The following is an 18,146-nucleotide window of genomic DNA, read 5'->3' as shown; positions in this document are numbered from 1 at the left end:
CAAAAACAAGTGAGAAAACATCACAAATAATTGGGCAAAGTGACCTCACGAGCCTCCTGATAATCAGAACACAATATCACCTACGTATAATTTTATATTACAAAATCTCCAAATGTTAGCATTTAGAGTCCTCCATCCAGGGTCAGCAAACTCTTGAGCCAGACAGTAAATACAGTAAGCAGTACAGTCTCTGTTGCAATACTCAACCCCGCTGTGTTAGTGTGACAGCATCCGTCAACAGTAAGTACACACTAGGCCTGCCTGTGTTTCAATAAAGCTGCGTTTATGGAAAATTATGTACGAATTTTATTACATTAAAATTAGAAAACAGTCCTTTCGGCAATTTCCGTCCCTGAAAGATTATGCACCAAAATGTTATCAATGATAATGACTCCTGGGGAGCAGGCAGTTGCTCAGGGGGAAGGTTATGTTTTGCTTTATATACTTCTGTACTGATTAAATGTTCGAAAGAGTATTTGACCATTTTGTTTGTTTTTTTCATTAAGTTGCCTCTTAAATTAGTCAGCTTTTGGTGCAGTAACAAACAAGCCCAAATCTCAGTGCCTCATAACAACAAATACTTGTTTCTCATGGTACCTGAGGGCTGAGGGTAAGCTGCATTTTGGCTCATGTATTTTCTCACTCTGAGACGCAGGCCCAAGGACCAGTCCTGTTTGGAGCACTGGTAGAGGGCAGCATTTCTAGAGATCAGGCCAAACCATATCATTGCATTTAAGCTTTCTGCTCTGACCTGATTGGGCCATGCCTGTTCACATGCTAGAGGCCAAAGAAGTCACATAGCCACGCCTCACAAGGGAAGACTTAGTGACAGGGTATGTGTAACCAGTGTATAGGGAAGGGAATGAGTAATTGTAAAACAATGATATACTTGACTACACTTTCGTTGAATTAAGTAAATTTATTTGAGAAAATATTTCTTTGCTCTTATATAATTTGTTCTTATTGACTCACTTTTTTCTTTTCAGTCTTTGATTCCCTATTTAAATGTAGAGACACAGTCTTCAGCAGTACTTTTCAAATATGGGTGGTAACTTATTAGTGAGTCATGAAATTAATTTAGTGGAGATACAACCACTAAATTTTTGTTGAAAAGAAACAGAATACAATAAAATAGAATACAATAGAAGAGAAAATTATAAGCCCAGCCAGCATAGCTCAGTGGTTGAGTGTCGACCTATGAACCAGGAGGTCATGGTTCGATTCCCGGTCAGGGCACGTGCCCTGGTTGCAGATTCAATGCCTAGTGTGGAGTGTGCAGGAGGCAGTCAATCAATGATACTCTCTCATCATTGATGTTTCTATCTCTCTCTCTCCCTCTCTCTTCCTCTCTGAAATCAATTAAAAAATATATTTTTAAAAGCATTGCACATGGTAAAGATAAGGACCGTTTCATGAAACTTTTGCTTCAATTACTTATATATTCCATACTGATATCAACTGTAGTTTTTGCTATGAGTTTCAGTAAAAAACATTTTTTAAACCTTGATCTAGAGGACAGGCTAGATGAGGAGATGACTGCTCTCAGTTCCCTCTTGGACTCAAGGATGCTGGCGCTAAGGATGAAGGGAAGCTGGTTATAGAACCTAATCACTAAGACATGACTGCATGCTGAGAGCCCATGGTGCATACAGCAGGTTGACTGCCTCACCCTCCTTCCAGTGTCCCATCCTCCTTATTGCTGCAGAGACTAAAAACCTAAAACTACATTTCCCAGACCTCATTGTATTGAGGTTCCAGGTGGGATTTTGCTTCCACTCATCAGATGCTGTTGTTGATTAAAGATTGAACACATTCTTTGCTGCTCCTCCCATTGAATGGTGGAATCTAATTCCCTCCCCTAGAAATCGATCTGGCTTTGCAAGTAATTGAATTTAAGTAATTTCAAGGTCCCACCACCTATAAATGGCAGAGCTGGACTCATCTGACCTAGAGCTTGTGCTCCAACCAGCCACTCACACAGGTGTGGCTGGTATGGCTCAGTGGTTGAGCATCGACCTATGAACCAGGAGGTCATTGTTTGATTCCCAGTCATGTCACATGCCCGGGTTATGGGCTCAACCCCCAGTAGGGGACATGCAGGAGGCAGCCAATCAATGATTCTCTCTCATCATTGATATATATATATTATTTATTTATTTATTTATTTTTTTTATTTTTTTAAAGGATGCAGAAATGATGTTCTCCAACTTTGAGCATAGTCCATAAGAAGCCTTGCAGCTTCAACCTGGGCCTCTCGGAATGCTCACTCTGGAGGAAGCCAGTTACCATGTGAGAAGTCTGACAGCCATGCTGTGAGAAGCCCCAGCATCCTGAAGGCCCAGAAGGATGAGACAGCCCACAGAGGTGCTCTCCCGGGGAGTGAAGAAGCTATCTTGCAGGTGGATCCCCCAGCCCCAGCTGCCCCAGTATGGGTTGGGGATGCACCACCCAGCCAAGCCCTCTCCTGCCTCACAAAAGCATGATTAAAATAAAATGCTTATTTTAAGCCACCAAGTTTTGAAGTACTTTGTTGCATGATACTAGATAAACAGAAGAGATGCCTTTTCTTGAGACTTGCATATTGAACCGAATTTAAGCAGAAAGACAGTGTCATGCAAGGCTCCTGAGGGGTAGAAGGTTGTTTCCTGTTTGGGTGTCTTGAGGCAGATGTCTGATATGCAGGGCACATTCTTCTTAGGCTTCTACCCTTAGCAGGTGTAAGAGGAGGGCAAGCTCCAGGACAGGGCACTTGGGAACCAAGAGCCATTGCGCTGAGAAAATCCAGAGACTAACACTAAGGACCACCATAAAGCCAAGAAGAACTTGGGGTGCAGAGCCAGAAATGAGCAAGACAAAGTGATACCTTCCAACAGCTAACATTTGTTGGACACTTACTGTGTGCTGGGAAAGCATCAGCACTCTGTGAACATGATTTCATTTGATCCCCCCAGCTATCCCGGGAGGTTGCTACTATTATTCACATTTTGTAAACGAAGAAATAATTCAAGACACAAAGAAGTAATTTCAAGGTCCCACAGGCTATAAATGGCAGAGCCTGGACTCATCTGACCTAAAGCTTGTGCTCCTATCAACCACTAGCACTGGCGTGGCTTCCAAAAGCAAGGGCCAAGTCAATCAAATGAGGCTGAAACCAGAGCAAGCATGTGAGGTGAGTGTATGTTCTTGCACAAAAGCACAGACAGGATTCGGCCACACGGAACAGCCCTATTGCAGTTGTTCTTTACTCAAGTTAACTCATGGGGGTGCTGCTACCCTTCATTCTCTAAGACGTATGATATGTAGCCTCCATCACTGTTCCCACACTATGAGTGCCAGGAAAGTTCCTGTTGGGACCCTAAGGCTCCTCCATTCATGGTGGCCAGAGACTGAGTTAGCCTTGGCATTGCTCAGAGCCCCAGACAGTTCAGACTGCTTATCCTGGGCTGGCCAGGACAATTGCTAGGAGGGCTGGGACTTTTAAGATGGCCCCTATAACCTTAGTCCCCTGGTGTTACTCCCATGATGATGCTATGTTATATGGCAAAAGGGAAATTATCCAGGTGGGTCTAGCCACACTCCTCTGAGCCTCTTATTAAGTGGGCATTAATCTTGGCCTGTAAAGACTTGAACAAACACTAACATAATTTCTAACTGCTCAAGGCCACATTTGTAGGATTACCCTAGCCCCCTAAAAGTACCTGCCCAAGAAAGCTCAAGAGTGCCAAAGAATTAACTATTTGTTCCTGTCAATACCAGAGAGAAGGGCCTCTTTCTCCCAGTCTTTCGGGGGAGGATAGAATCTTAACTTCAATAATTGCTGGCTAGCAAACAGAGTTGGCCTAATTGCATTTACATTAACTGGCCCTTTACAATTTGTCACTTCCCTGACTCTACTTGAACCCCGCTTACTCCCTCCCCTCCCATCACTCCACCTCATTCTCCCTTTAAAAACCCAGTCAACTCTGTACAAATCGAAGTTGAGTTCAGTTCACGTTGGACTCTTTTCCCTATTGCAATAGTTGTTAATGATTAAACTCTGTCCTTAACACTTCAACTAGTGCCCACCTCTGTTTATCTTTGACAGACGTTGGAGAGATGCCAAGCGAGAATGATTTCACCCACTATGGCTGTTTTGAAGATGGAGGGGGCCATGTAGCAAGGAATAGGGGGCAGCTACTAGAAGTTGAGAGCCCACAACAAAATGGGGACCTCAGTCCTAGGGACTGGATTCTGCCACTGAATTTCCTTGGAAGTGAATTCTTTCCAGAGCCTCCAGGTAAGAGCTCAGCCAACATCTTAATTTTGGCCTTGTGATAATTTCACCAGAGAACTTGATCTCTATCCTTCACCACTAAAAGGAAGCAGGCTCCTTAGAGGAATGACTGAGTCCAGGGCTGGTGCAAGATATGCTTGGAATCCCTTGTTATACCAGAAAGTAAGGAAGTGCTAAAAATAATGATAATGCCCTAGCCAGTTTGGCTCAGTGGATAGAGCGTCAGCCTGCGGACTGAAGGGTCCTAGGTTTGATTCTGGTCAAGGGCACATACCTTGGTTGCAGGCTCAATCCCCGGCTCATGCGAGAGGCAACCAATTGATGTGTCTTTCTCACATCAATGTCTCTCTCTCTGTCTCTCCCCCACGCTTCCACTCTCTCTAAAAATCAATGGGAAAAATGTCCTTGGGTGAGGATTAACAAAATGAAAATGAGAATAAGAATAATCAGAATCAGAATAAGAATAGGAGGAGGAAGAGGAACGGAAAGGAGAAGGAGGTGGAGGAGGAAGAGGAGGAAGATTAGGAGGAGGAAGAGGAAGAGGGAGAAGAGGAAGAGGAAGAAGAGGAAGAAGAAGAGTCAAAGGAGTTCCCACTAGCAAATCAGGGACAATTTGAATGCCAAAATAATTAAGAATTAAATTGTAGACTATGGAAAAAATTTGAATTCATGAGTCCATACCATGAGTCCATCAATACATGAATGGGAGAACATCTCTCGTTCACAGGAGAATGCTGAGGGCAGAATGGAAAGCATGGAAGGATTGTTGGAGTTAGCAAATCACTATTTTGCAACCATCGTGGTAAGGACTGGCATAGACAAGAATCATCAGTGGATGCTCAATCTAGGAGGCAATTTTGATAAAGAACATGATATTTGCATGGTCTCCCCACACTGCTTATTAGTTGCAAAGAAGAGAAAAAACAGCAGTAATTATACAGTGAAGTACTAAAGGTTAAAGAAAGGGCCAAGATGTACTTAACTCACCTTAAGATGGTTCAGGAGGGAAATGAGTATTTTTATATTGTGCTGCTTTTATTTTTGCAACTTTTAAACGTTTTAAATTATTTCCAGATAGTTTAAAGACTAAAGAGCCACTATACGGAAAGTCTCTGAGAGTAAAGCTCTTGAAGAATGCAGTTTTCATCCAAAGAGAGGGTGGAGGCCTGACTGAGTAATCACAGCAGATGAGGCACGGAGCTGGGTGACTCCAGCTGTTAGGACACAGAGCTGCACCCCAGGTAGCAGAGGTGGGTCTAGGCCTGAGGGGCCCGTTAGAGATGTTCTATTGTAACTGAAGAGGTGGATGTCTACCATGAAGCCTGATCCAGGAGGGCATCACAACTAGTGCATACTCCTGGCTTTATACCTCCCCAGCCGGGGCCAGTCTACCAGACTTAGGCCACTGTCAGCCGTGGAGAGCCGCCTCCAGCACTGGAGATCTCCGGGCACAGGGTCAGGATCTCCTATAGCAGCCCTGAGTGACCCTGACCTGCTGGAGCTTGTTCCTGGCTCCGGTTCTGACTCAGTCCCCTCCTGTGATCTTGCCTGCATCTGGTGACTTCTCCCTCCTCCCAGCATTCAAACCATGGCATTACTCCAGGTTTTCTGGCTCAGCATGTCTTGCCCTGGCCCTGACTCTTTGGTCTCCCTATGACTCAGGGCTCTGGCTCCCAGCCCTAGGACCCACCCTGCCTATGTTCTGGTCCTCTCAGCTAAGGCCCCACAAGAGGGAAGAATGGGGATGTTTAACCCAAAACCTGCCAGGTTACCAGGACCTGCCATCCCGTGTCCTATGAAAGGACAGCTTGGGGCTTCTGGTTCTGTGAACCCAGCCATGCCTGCAGGGCCCTGTAGATACAGTGACACATGAGGCTGCAAACTGGGGGTCAGTCTGAATGGCTCTATTTGGGGAACTGCCTACCGACTGCAGAACACACCCAGCAAGTTATAGCCCACAGCCCAGAAGTCCACCTGCCCTACCCGCTCTAAGTCAGGGAGTGTATGGGAAGCACAAGGGAGGAACATCAGAAACAGGCTTGCTCCATAGACCTGATGCTTGGAGTCCCAAGTTTCCAGCTAACACTTGCTTCCCAACTTGTCACATGTGAGTTTGGAGCAGATGGTCCTGGAGTCTATCCCCATTTCCACGCTTGCTACTTGAGTCCCTTGTGCCATTGTTTCACCTCTTCAGCTTCAGTCTCCTGATCTGTGACATAGAAATGATACATGTTAAGCAGTACCTGGAACATGGTTGGTGATCAAAAATAGTAGCTGTTGATTTGAGAAAGAATCATCAATAAATGCTTAAACTAGTAAGTGAAAATTTGATGGGGAAGAGGATATTTATATAACCTTAAAGATTATTTTTATGATCTCCCTATAAATTGCTAATTAATTGGGAGAGAGGGAATAACCAAAGGGTACCCTCTAGTGAGTGAAAACACAACCCACAAATGGGAGTAAATATTTTCAAATTGTATATCTGATAAGGAATTCATATACAAAATATAAAAAGAACTGACTTTCTGCAACTAAACAACAAAAACAATGCAATTCAAAGTAACTGAATAGACATTTCTCCAAAGAAGACATACAAATGCTCAATAGGCACATGAAAGGATGCTCATTATTAATCATTAATCATTAGGGAGATGCAAATCAAAACCACAAAGAGATACCACCACACACCCATTATGTCAGCTATTATGAAAATAAAACAAAAAAACAGCCCAGCTAGTGTGGGTGAGTGGTTGAGCATGGATCTATCAATCAAGAGGTCACTGGTTCAATTCTGGTCAGGGCACATGCCCAGGTTTCAGGCTCAATCCCCAGTGTGGGGCATGCAGGAGGCAGCCAATCAATAATTCTCTCTCATCGTTGACGTTTCTATCTCTCTCCTTCTCCCTTCCTCTCTGAATTCAATTAAAAACAATTTTTTTAAACGTTGGCAAGGGTGTGGAGAAATTGGAACCCACATGCACTGCTGATGCGAATACAGAATAGAACAGCCATTGTGGAAAAATGGAAAAGCCATTGTAGCAGTTCCTCAAAAAGTTAAAAATAAAATTACCATATAATCCAGTAATTCCACACTGAGATATATACTCAAAATAATTGAAAGCAGAGACTCAAACAGATATTTGTATCCCAATGTTCTTAGCAGCATTATTAAGTAGCCAAAACATGGAAATAACCCAAGTGTTCATCAACAGATAAATGGATCAGCAAAATGTGGTATATACATACAGTGGAATATTATTCTGCCATAAAAAGGAATGAAATTCTGATAATGCTACAGCATGGATGATCTTGAAAACATGTTTAGTGAAATAAGGCAGACACTGAAGGACAAGTACTGTGATTCCACTTACGTGAGGTCCTAGAATAGGCAAATTCATAGAGACAGAAAGTAGAGGAGGGGTTATGGGAGAGGGGGAAAACAGGGAGTAATTGTTTAATGAGTACAAGTTCCAGCTTGAGATATTTTTAAAGTTCTGGATATATATACTGATGATGATTATACAACATTCTGAATATTCTTAATGCCACTGAATTGTTGATTTTGAAATGCTTGAAATGATAAAGTTTAGGTTATGTATATTTTACTACAATTTTTAAAATATGAGCAAGGGGTGCTAAGGTCTGAAACAGTATGACTCCTTGTGAACTTTCCAAACTCACTGGTGCGGGTTCACTTATACAATAGTGTCCCCCACTGAAAAGACACTGCTAGGAGTAAAATCACAATTGAGCAGAATAGAAAATAGAGACAAAGACAAGAATACAGATAGCCCTAACTGGTTTGGCTCAATGGATAGAGCGTCGGCCTGCGGACTGAAGGGTACCAGGTTCGATTCTGATCAAGGGCATGTACCTTGGTTGCAGGCACATCCCCAGTGGGGGCGGGTGCAGGAGGCAGCTGGTCGATGTTTCTCTCTCATCGATGTTCCTAACTCTCTATCCTTCTCCCTTCCTCTCTGTGAAAAATCAATAAAATATGTTAAAAAAATAAAATAAAATAGTCAATATTTAAAAAAAAAAAAAAAAGAATACAGGCAAAGGAAAAAAGGTCTAAATCAGGAATCTTAAAGGGCTACACATGTTGCTAAATATGTTGCAATTTCTCAACTTGCTGATTTGGCCCAAAAGAAACTATAAGTAATATGTAAATGAATGGGCAATGCTGTGTTCCAGTAAAACTTTATTTATAAAAACAGGCAGCCATTGGTCTAATTCTTGGTCTAAATAAAAGTATGGAAGGGGACCAGAGTCCTTAAGTCACCATATTTTTTGACATTACATGAAAACAACAAAAAAGGAAGCTCTGTGAAGTTAGAGAAACCAACCTTAACTACAAAACTCCTAAAAGTTCCAGAAAACTAATTTCATATAAAAATAAACACTAGATACTTACCTGGCAGGGGAGATACCATGATCACGAAGGTGGTTTTCCCAGGGCGAGGCTTATCCATTGCACTCCGGATGTGCTGACCCCTGCGATTTCCCCAAATGTGGGAAATTCGACTGCATAATTTGTGGTAGTGGGGGACTGCGTTCGCACTCTCCCCTGAAAAAAATTAAAAAATAAATAAATAAATAAAAATAAACACTAGAAAAGTATTGAGGTCAAATTCTATATAAAGTTATTAGGAAAAAAAAGAGCAGAATAATAGTTCTAAAAGATAGCATGCCAGAAATATATGCCCACAAAACAGCTCAAATTACTATTCGTAAAATCAGCTAAAAATAATTCAAAACATGAAAGATGCACAGTAAATGATATTAGAAAAACTCAGAAATAAGTGAAGAATTAGAAATAAAAGGGAAAAAAACAAGGACTACATTAGAAGACACATAATAAAATGTCTTCAGGGAAATGGGAGGAAGGGAAAAAATTAATGGTACAGATGTCTTTAAAGAGAACAAAAGGATTTGAATGAAAATGACAAATATGGAAGACAAGCAAAGAAGAGCCAATACAGAATATACAAATCTCTGAAGCAAGTAAACAGAATAAACATAAAAATCAAGAAAGTATATTTTAAATCAATGTGTATATCTTAATATAAAGTATGTAATATATCAAGAAAATATGTAAAATAAACAATTCAAGAATATGTTCCTGAATTTAGGAAAAAAAATATTTGAAACTACATACACACCATGTGCCCAAGAATACTGGACCCAAACAACTACTACCAAGACATAGTCTAGTAAGTTTAGTAGACTATCAGAAGAGAAATCCTTTGGGTATCCTAGGCCAAAAAGAGCAAGTGGCTTATAAGAGAAAATAAAATGAGGATATCACCAGACTTTTTAACAGCGATGCTTGATGCTAGAAGAAATTACAGTAATATATGTAAGATATTCAAGGAAAAGAACTGTATATCCAGCAAAACTGACTTTCAAGTATAAAGAGCACATACTATTATCAATATGCAAGAGCTCAGAGAATATTCCTCCCATGAGCTCTTACTGAAAAATACTAAATAATAGCCCGGCCGGCGTGGCTCAGTGATTGAGCATCAACCTATTACCTGGGAGGTCATGGTTCAATTCCTGGTCAGGGCATATGCCCAGATTTCGGGCTCAATCTCCAGTGTGGGGCATGTGGAAAGCAGCCGATCAATGATTCTCTCTCATTATTGACATGTCTCTCTCTCTCCCTCTCCCTTTCTCTCTGAAATTAATAAAAATATGTATTTTTAAAAATACTAAATAACAAGTTACAGGTAACCAAATTGAGAGATAAGAACATAACATAACCCAAACTAGAGATAGGAATTTATATATATGAACTCGGTTGACTGAAAAGGCCTAGAAACAATGGTCCATCAGTAGCAATGCAGATGTGGTCCTGAAACCAGGGCTTTTTGAAAAAATGGATGATTTCAGGGTAGGAAAGGTACAAGATGGCCTGTACCTCTTCTCATACCAGACCACAAAGTAGCTCTCAAAGCCCTCTACAGTGAGTCAAAAGGACACAGGAGCCAACTTTGAAGAGGCTCCCACTGGCCAGTGGACAATTTGAACTGCATTAAGGATAACTGCATAGAGTGAAGCTCATCTATAATGGGTTAAGTACCAGAGTTAATAATGGTATTTAAAACAAACAAACAAAATTTATTGGTCACCTCTGGAGAACTATTAGTTTTCCACCCCCATTCCTTCTGCCCAGGCTTTCCTTTAGGAAACTTGAAATTACAAATACTTTCTGTCTCTTTGAGATGTATGTAAATCTGTTAAAAAGTTAAATTGACTTCTTGCCAGTTTTTCATGCCAGAAATGTCTTTCCTAAGGCCTACGAGCCACCTCCTTGAAATGTGAACTATTGTTGTAAGGGACGCACACTTAATAAAACCATAAGAAACCCAAAGAAGTGGTTACCATAAAAGTCACAATTAAGGATATTTTAAGTGGAAGGAATGTGACTATATCTGGGAATGGGCAAAAGGAGAGTTTCTGGAGTGGCTGGCAAAGTTCTATTTCTTTTTCCTTTTTCTTTAGCAACAGTACTTATACTGTGCTATAAATTCTAAACTATTTCACAATACAGTGGAACCTTGTTTCTCAAACTTAATTCATTCCGGAAGGCCATTTGAAAACCGAATCATTTTTTCCCATTAGAAATAATGTAAATTGAATTAATCTGTTCCAGACCCCCAAATGATTCCGTTTTAACCTTTCTTATATACAGTACATGTCTATTATACTGTTTAGTCTATAAACAAACACTTTAAAAACAAACAGGACATGAAATGTAAATGAAAATTTAACAAAAAGGAAATGTACAGTAAAAAATGAAAATGTAACAATTAAAATCAGGAACAAAAGCAAAAAAAAAAGCCACACACACAAAAAAATATTCACAGCACAATAGCCTGAGATTTTAACAGTGGTACCTTTGTCACCTGAGAGATGCATAACTGATCATACAGGTATCAGCATGAAAGGGTTGTCAGGTTAAGAAGCGAATTGTTCGAGATGGGAGACGTTCGAGAAACAAAGTTACACTGTAATTAATTAGAATGACATGATAAATGCTAACTACACACTTTCATTTCAAAAAAACTACCATTGGACTAGGACTTAATAGGAATGAAATCAGCCTAGACCTTACCTAATTAGAGAACATTTCTGTATTAATATACAGTTCTGAATACTCAATAATAATTTCCAGTGTATAAGTTTCCACACTATGATCTAATAAAAATCTTACAGCTATTTAAAGTGTTAGAAATATAAATTTGTGACTCAATACTTATACCTTGGAGCATATTTTCATCTAAAAATTTTTTTTTCTTTTCTAATTTATTATTTTCCCTTTTACCCACTCCCCTTCCTCCCCTTTGGCAACCATCAGTGGATTCTCTTTATCTATGGGTCTTTTTCTGTTTGTTCATTTGTTTTGTTGTTCAAATTCCACATATAAATGAAATCATATGGCATTTGTCTTTCTCTGACTTATTTCACTTGGCATAATACCCTCTAGGTCCATCCATATTGTCCCAAATGGCAAGATTTCATTCATTTTTATTGCTGAGTAATATTCCATTATTTATATACTAGAGGCCCAGTGCACAAAATTCATGCACTGTGTGTGGGGGGGGGTCCCTCAGCCCGGCCTGCACCCTCTCCAATCTGGGACCCCTTGAGGGATGTCCAACTGCCCGTTTAGGCCCAATCCCAGTAGGATCGGGCCTAAACGGGCAGTTGGACATCCTTCTCAAAATCCAGGATTGCTGGCTCCCAACTGCCTTCCTGATTGCCCCTAACCACTTCTGCCTGCCAGCCTGATCACCCCCTAACCACTCCCCTGCCAGCCTGATTGATGCCTAACTGCTCCCCTGCCAGCCTGATTGCCCCTAACTGCCCTCCCCTGCAGGCCTGGTCCCTCCCAACTCCCCTCCCCTGCTGGCCTGATCCCTCTCAACTGCCCTCCCTTGTTGGCCATCTTGTGGCAGCCATCTTGTGTCCACATGGGGGCAGCCATCTTTGACCACATGGGGGCAGCCATCTTGTGTATTGGAGTGATGGTCAATTTGCATATTACTCTTTTATTAGATAGGACTAGAGGCCTGGCGCACAAAATTCTTGTGCGAGTATGGTCCCTAGGCCTGGCCTGCGATCAAGGCCATCTTCCCCAGCTGCCTGCGGCCAGCCCCGCCCCCTGCCACAGGTCGCCCTCTGTGTGTGGCGCATCCAGCGGGGCAGGGGCCTTGACCTAGAGCCGCCCATGTGCCCCGCCACCCACCCCTGGTTCCCCATTCACCATCGGGTGATTGGAGCCTGCCGGCCGGGGAAAGAAACCAAGAGGTGGTCAGTGCGCCTCATAGTGACTGGTCCAGCAGTCATTCTGGTTGTTCTGCTGTTAGGGTCAATTTGCATATTACCCTTTTATTATATAGGATATTTTTAAAATTTATCCATTAGTATATCAATGAACACCTAGGTTGCTTCCATATCTTGGCTATGGTAAATAATTCTCCAATTTGGTTTCTTTGAATACCCAGAAGTGGTATTGCTGGGTAGTTCTATTTCTTGACCTGAGTTTTAAGGATATTCTCCTTGTAACTCATTAAGCTATGAATCATAATATAAATTCTCTTTACAAACCAGCTCCTGTAATTTATGTTTGATGTGAGAGTTTTTTATATCTGTTTTATTTTACAATTTTAAAAAGGTAAAAAGGTTAAGATTATTTAGTCCTTTAATCATTGCTTTCTCAAAAAATTCTGCATGGAACTAAAAGAGATGTGACTTGCTAATGGATTAGATGGAGGTTGGAGATAAGGGTGACTTCTAGATTTATGTAACAGGGCAAGGTGAGGATTGCAAAAATATCGTAAGTCCATGCATAGATGGCAGCTAAAAACCAACAAATGTGTCTAGTTTATAGTGAGGAGAGAATACTTCAGCAGAAGATTACTAGGAAGGGCTTTCTAAAGAAGGTGGGATATGAGCCAAATCTTGAGTTAAAATTTGGATACTTGAAAAAGGCATGCAGTACAAACAGATGGCACAGTATACACAAAAGCACAGAGATGGGAAAACACAAAAATATCTTCAAGGAATATTCTTTCATTCACTAACTTCTCCTCATCCTTCTACTCATTCTCCCAGACTAGGTCAGGTTTTTTATTTATATACTAGAGGCCCAGTGCACGATTAAATCATGCACGTGTAGGGTCCCCTACATGCTTTCGCTTTCGATCACGGGGGAGTTGGGTGCCTGTCCGCTGGTGCACCAGGCCTTTCAGAAGCCTCCGGCGCGGCGAAGGCTTCTGAAAGGCCTGGTGCCTGAGCGGACAGGCACCCAGCTCCCCCGCTTTTGATTATCCGCAGCGGGACGTGAGCTCGCTCCCCGAGAGGCCCCTTCTGTACTGCAGCACAGCCATGGTGCAGACGCTGAGCTCGCACCGCCGCTCGCAACGCGAGCTCAGTGTCCCGCCGGCCCAATCGGCCACCCTGGCCACCCCGAGTCCCGCCCCCTCCCCGCGCCTCCTGGCCAATCATGGGCATAGCGAAGGTACGGTCAATTTGCATATTTGTCTATTATTATGTAGGACTAGAGGCCCGGTACACGAGATTCGTGTACTCAGGGGGGTCCCTCAGCCAGGCCTGCACCCTTTTGCAGCCTGGGAACCCCTGGGGAGCAGGCCTAAGCCGTCATTCGGACATCCTTAGTGCTGCTGCAGAGGTGGGAGAGGCTCCCGCCACCACCGCTGTGCTCCCCAGCCATGAGGCCAGCTTCTGGGCTTCTGGCTGAGTGGTGCTCCCTCTGTGGGAGCACACTGACCACTAGGGGGCTGCTCCTGTTTTGAGTGTCTTCCCCCTGGTGGTCTGTGCACGTCGTAGCGACCGGTCATTCCAGCGTTCAGTCTATTTGCATATTACCCTTTTATTATATAAGACTAGTACTCTCTTAGCTCATTCTCATTTCTAACTCTAACTGTAGTTGTAATTAAATAATGAACTATGAAACTGGTCATTTAGCATCTCTACCCCTAGAATATAAAGCTTCCTGAAAGCAGGAACACCGGATGACAGTCATATCTTATCCCTACTGCCCAGCCCTTGGCTTTGCATGATAGACACTGAATAAAAATTTGTTGATTAATGAATGAGGGAACCCATTTGGCTGGAATGGAGGGTTGTGCAAGACTAATAAAGTTGGAAATTTTACAGGTGGCCAGACTGTGAATGACGGTCCTAGAATACTTAGATTTTCATTGTTTTCTTTTTTAACTTGAACAACATAAATATATTATCTCACAGTTCTAGAGGCTAGAAGTCCAAAATCAATTATATTCACCAATTACAGTTGTCAACAGAGTTGGTTCCTTCCGAGAGCTTTTTTCAGGTCTCTCTCCTTGGCTGTCCATGGCCATCTCCTGCATGTGTCTCTTCACATTGTCTTCCCTCTGTATCTGTGTCCAAACATCCCTCACCCCTTTTTTTTTTTGTTAATCTTCACCAGAGGATATCTTTTCCATTGATTTCCAGAATGAGTGGAAGGGAAGGAGGGGGAGAGAGAGGGAAACATTGATGTTAGAGAAACACATCAATTGGTTGCCTCCCGCACGCACTCCAACCAGGGCCAGGGATTGAACCTGCAATCCAGGTACATGCCCTTGATCAGGAATTGAACCTGAGATCCTTCTGTCCACAGGCCTACACTATAACCACTGAGCAAAGCTGGCCAGAGCCAAATGTCCCCTTTTTATCAGGACACCAGTCATATTGATTAGGGCCCACCCAAACAACCCCATTTTTTATATCTTTATTGTTGAAAGTATTACAGGTGTCCCTTTTTTTTTTTCCATTGACCCCCTCCATCCTGCACCCCCCTGGCCCCATTTTTACTTTGTTTTCTCTGTAAAAAGAATACTATGTCCAAAATAAGGCCACATTCTGAGGTACTGGGGGTTAGAACTCCAATACATCTTTTTTTCTGGAGGAAACAAGTCAATTCATAAAGCATGGCTAATTCACACTCAACATTTAACATTCAGAGGTTTTATTTACTTAACATAGATTTCTGTGAAACTCCCTCTTTTCTTCCTGAGCAGTCTCCTTGTTTCATGCCCCTCCAAATGTGTTTGCACAATATGTTTGCTTCCCTCTCTCTTGGTATTTATTTAGCAGTATTAATAAGGAACTGCATATTGTCTCTAAGAGGACTCATAAGTGCCTTTAAAAGCAGAGCTACTCTGCATTATCTTTGTATTCCATATGCCTAGAACCACTTTTAAAATAAAATATACAACAATTTATACTTTTTAAAATCTTAATTTACCTTGGTCACAATAGCAAAATAAAATACCTTTAATATTTTTCAAATAAATATATTTCATATTAAATAAACATACAAATCTTTTACTTTTTAATTTTTTAAATTACTTTACTTTTGAATATTGCTTAGGCAAATAGTACAGCTTATATTCTAAAAACAAATTAATCAGCCCTAGCCGGTTTGGCTCAGTGGATACAGTGTTGGCCTGCAGACTGAAGGGCCCCAAGTTTGGTTCAGGTCAAGGGCATATGCCCGGGTTGCAGAGTGGATCCCCAGTAGGAGGCGTGCAGGAGGCAGCTGATCAATGATTCTCTCTCATCAATGATGTTTCTATTTCTCTCTTCCTCTCCCTTTCTCTCTGAAATCAATAAAAATATTTTTAAAAATAAAATAAAAACAAATTAATCAGAATATTGAACTTCATATTCTTAAGTAATAAGATTCCAATTCTTTTTTTTTTTTTTCAGAGAAGAAGGGAGAGGGGGAGATAGAAACATCAATGGGAGAGAATCATTGATTGGCTGCCTCCTGCATGCCCCCTACTGGGGATTCGAGCCCGCAACCCGGGCATGTGCCCCTGACCGGAATCAAACCTGAGACACACACACCCCAACCCCGTCTGCAGGCTGATGCTCTATCCACTGAGCAAAACCGGCTAGGGCAAGATTCCAATTCTTAATTCAAAGGTATATTCTATGTATGGTAAGTGGTTTTCAAATACATGATCCCACAATCAAAGAAAGTCTAGCATAATTGGATTGACTATTGGAATGGGTGCCTGTAGCCCTACCCCTTTTCCTGCTCTTGAGACCCAGGAGTAGGCTTCTCAAGTTCTCTCTTAGTAGTTTAAAGGTTGAATAGAATGAACTGCAAAAATTCCTAATCTGTAGCACAGAAAGTAAAGACATTAAATATACAGTAGGTCCTCGGGTTACGTCGGAGATCCATTCCTACGGCGCGACATTACGCGAGTAAGTCGGAACCCATGTATATTGCTTTCTAAAAATCCTTGTTTGCTCTATAAACCAAACAAATCATAATCTCTGAATTTTAGTCTATGTATCTTTGTATTCTATACTTAACTTTCTACTGTCATGATCTAATATTATATGTATACAATTCAGAATTTCAGCTGCCGCAATTTAAACCAATGCAATAGTTTCCATTAAACTATTAGAACCAGCCGAAACCGGTTTGGCTCAGTGGATAGAGCGTCGGCCTGCGGACTCAAGGGTCCCAGGTTCGATTCCAGTCAAGGGCATGTACCTTGGTTGTGGCACATCCCCAGTAGGGGGTGTGCAAGAGGCAGCTGATCGATGTTTCTCTCTCATCGATGTTTCTAACTCTCTATCCCTCTCTCTTCCTCTCTGTAAAAAATCAATAAAATATATTTTTTAAAAAAAACTATTAGAACCAATCAACACATTCTTGGCATTGTGTTAAGAGTAACTCTTCTGTTCTAGGAGGGTCAGAGCCAAAGTGGTGCTGAGTTTTAACTACACCAATAATCTGGGTTACTGTATCTACTCCCTCTGCCTTCCATTCCACAGTTTTCAAAAACTTTTTATTAGGGTAAAGTATGCATAATTTACCATTTTAACCATTTTTAAGTGTACAGTTCAGTGGCAATAAGTACATTCACACCGTTGTGCAACCATCGCTACCATCATCTCCAGAACGTTTTCATCTTCCCAAACTGAAATTCTGTACCCATGAAGTAGTAACTCCCCATTTCTCTCCAAGGACTTTGAATCAACATTTCTTCAAAGAAGATATTCCAATGTTCCATATGCTTGTGAAAGGATGCTGAACCACACTAGTCATTAGGGAAATGCAAATCAAAACCATTAAAATCCACACCCATTAGGATGGCTATTATAAAACAGAAAGTAACAAGTGTTGCTTAGAACTTGGAGAAATTAGAATCCTTATGCATTGCTTGTGGGAAAGTAAAATGGTAATTATGTAGGTTTTTTTCTTCTTGAGTTGTAGGTGTTCTTAATGGTTAAAGAACTCCTAGAGTTCACTCTTCCATTGTCTTGGTTCATAAACTAGTAATTTCACTCCAAGATTGGTTCAGTAAATGGGGAGCTGACCTTACTGCCTGCCTTGTGGCCCCTCCCGCCAATGCAGGCTTCATATTGCAATTACAGTGATCTCATGTATGATACAAGCACATTCCTTTACCAAAGAGCTATCTATTCCTAGTTTCCTTTTCCAGTCTCATGTTCTATTACTTCTCACCATCCCAACACATACATATATCCCACCATTCACATACATACGCCCCATGACAGGATACTTGCCCCTGTATCACTGCCCATGACTATGGAAATAAGTCAGGGTAATTTGGGGATTGCTCATGTCCCTCTAAATAAAAAGGTAAACTGAGGTAAAAAAAAATGGTTCCTGGTTCAATTTTTCCTTTTATTACTTTAGATTAAGTTTGAAGATAGTCTTGATACAAAACTTGTTTATTAAAAAAAAAAAACCACATACTTACTAGTATAATAAAACTAGAGGCCCAATGCACAAAAATTCATGCAAGAGTAGGCCTTCTTTCCCCAGGCTGCC

General features: G+C 41.5%; 1 non-coding gene across 1 annotated transcript; it reads left to right on the top strand.

The window, feature by feature from the left end:
* Nucleotides 1-8,682: 8,682 nt before the first annotated feature.
* Nucleotides 8,683-8,846, top strand: LOC129148894 (U1 spliceosomal RNA). The gene has a single exon (XR_008555927.1). It is a non-coding gene; the product is annotated as a U1 spliceosomal RNA (small nuclear RNA).
* The last annotated feature ends 9,300 nt before the right edge of the window (nt 8,847-18,146 follow it).

The sequence above is a fragment of the Eptesicus fuscus genome, chromosome 4 (assembly GCF_027574615.1).
Source record: "Eptesicus fuscus isolate TK198812 chromosome 4, DD_ASM_mEF_20220401, whole genome shotgun sequence".
Lineage (NCBI taxonomy): Eukaryota > Metazoa > Chordata > Mammalia > Chiroptera > Vespertilionidae > Eptesicus > Eptesicus fuscus.
The sequence above is the reverse complement of the archived record's forward strand: the minus strand, read 5'-3'. Positions and strand labels throughout refer to the sequence as shown.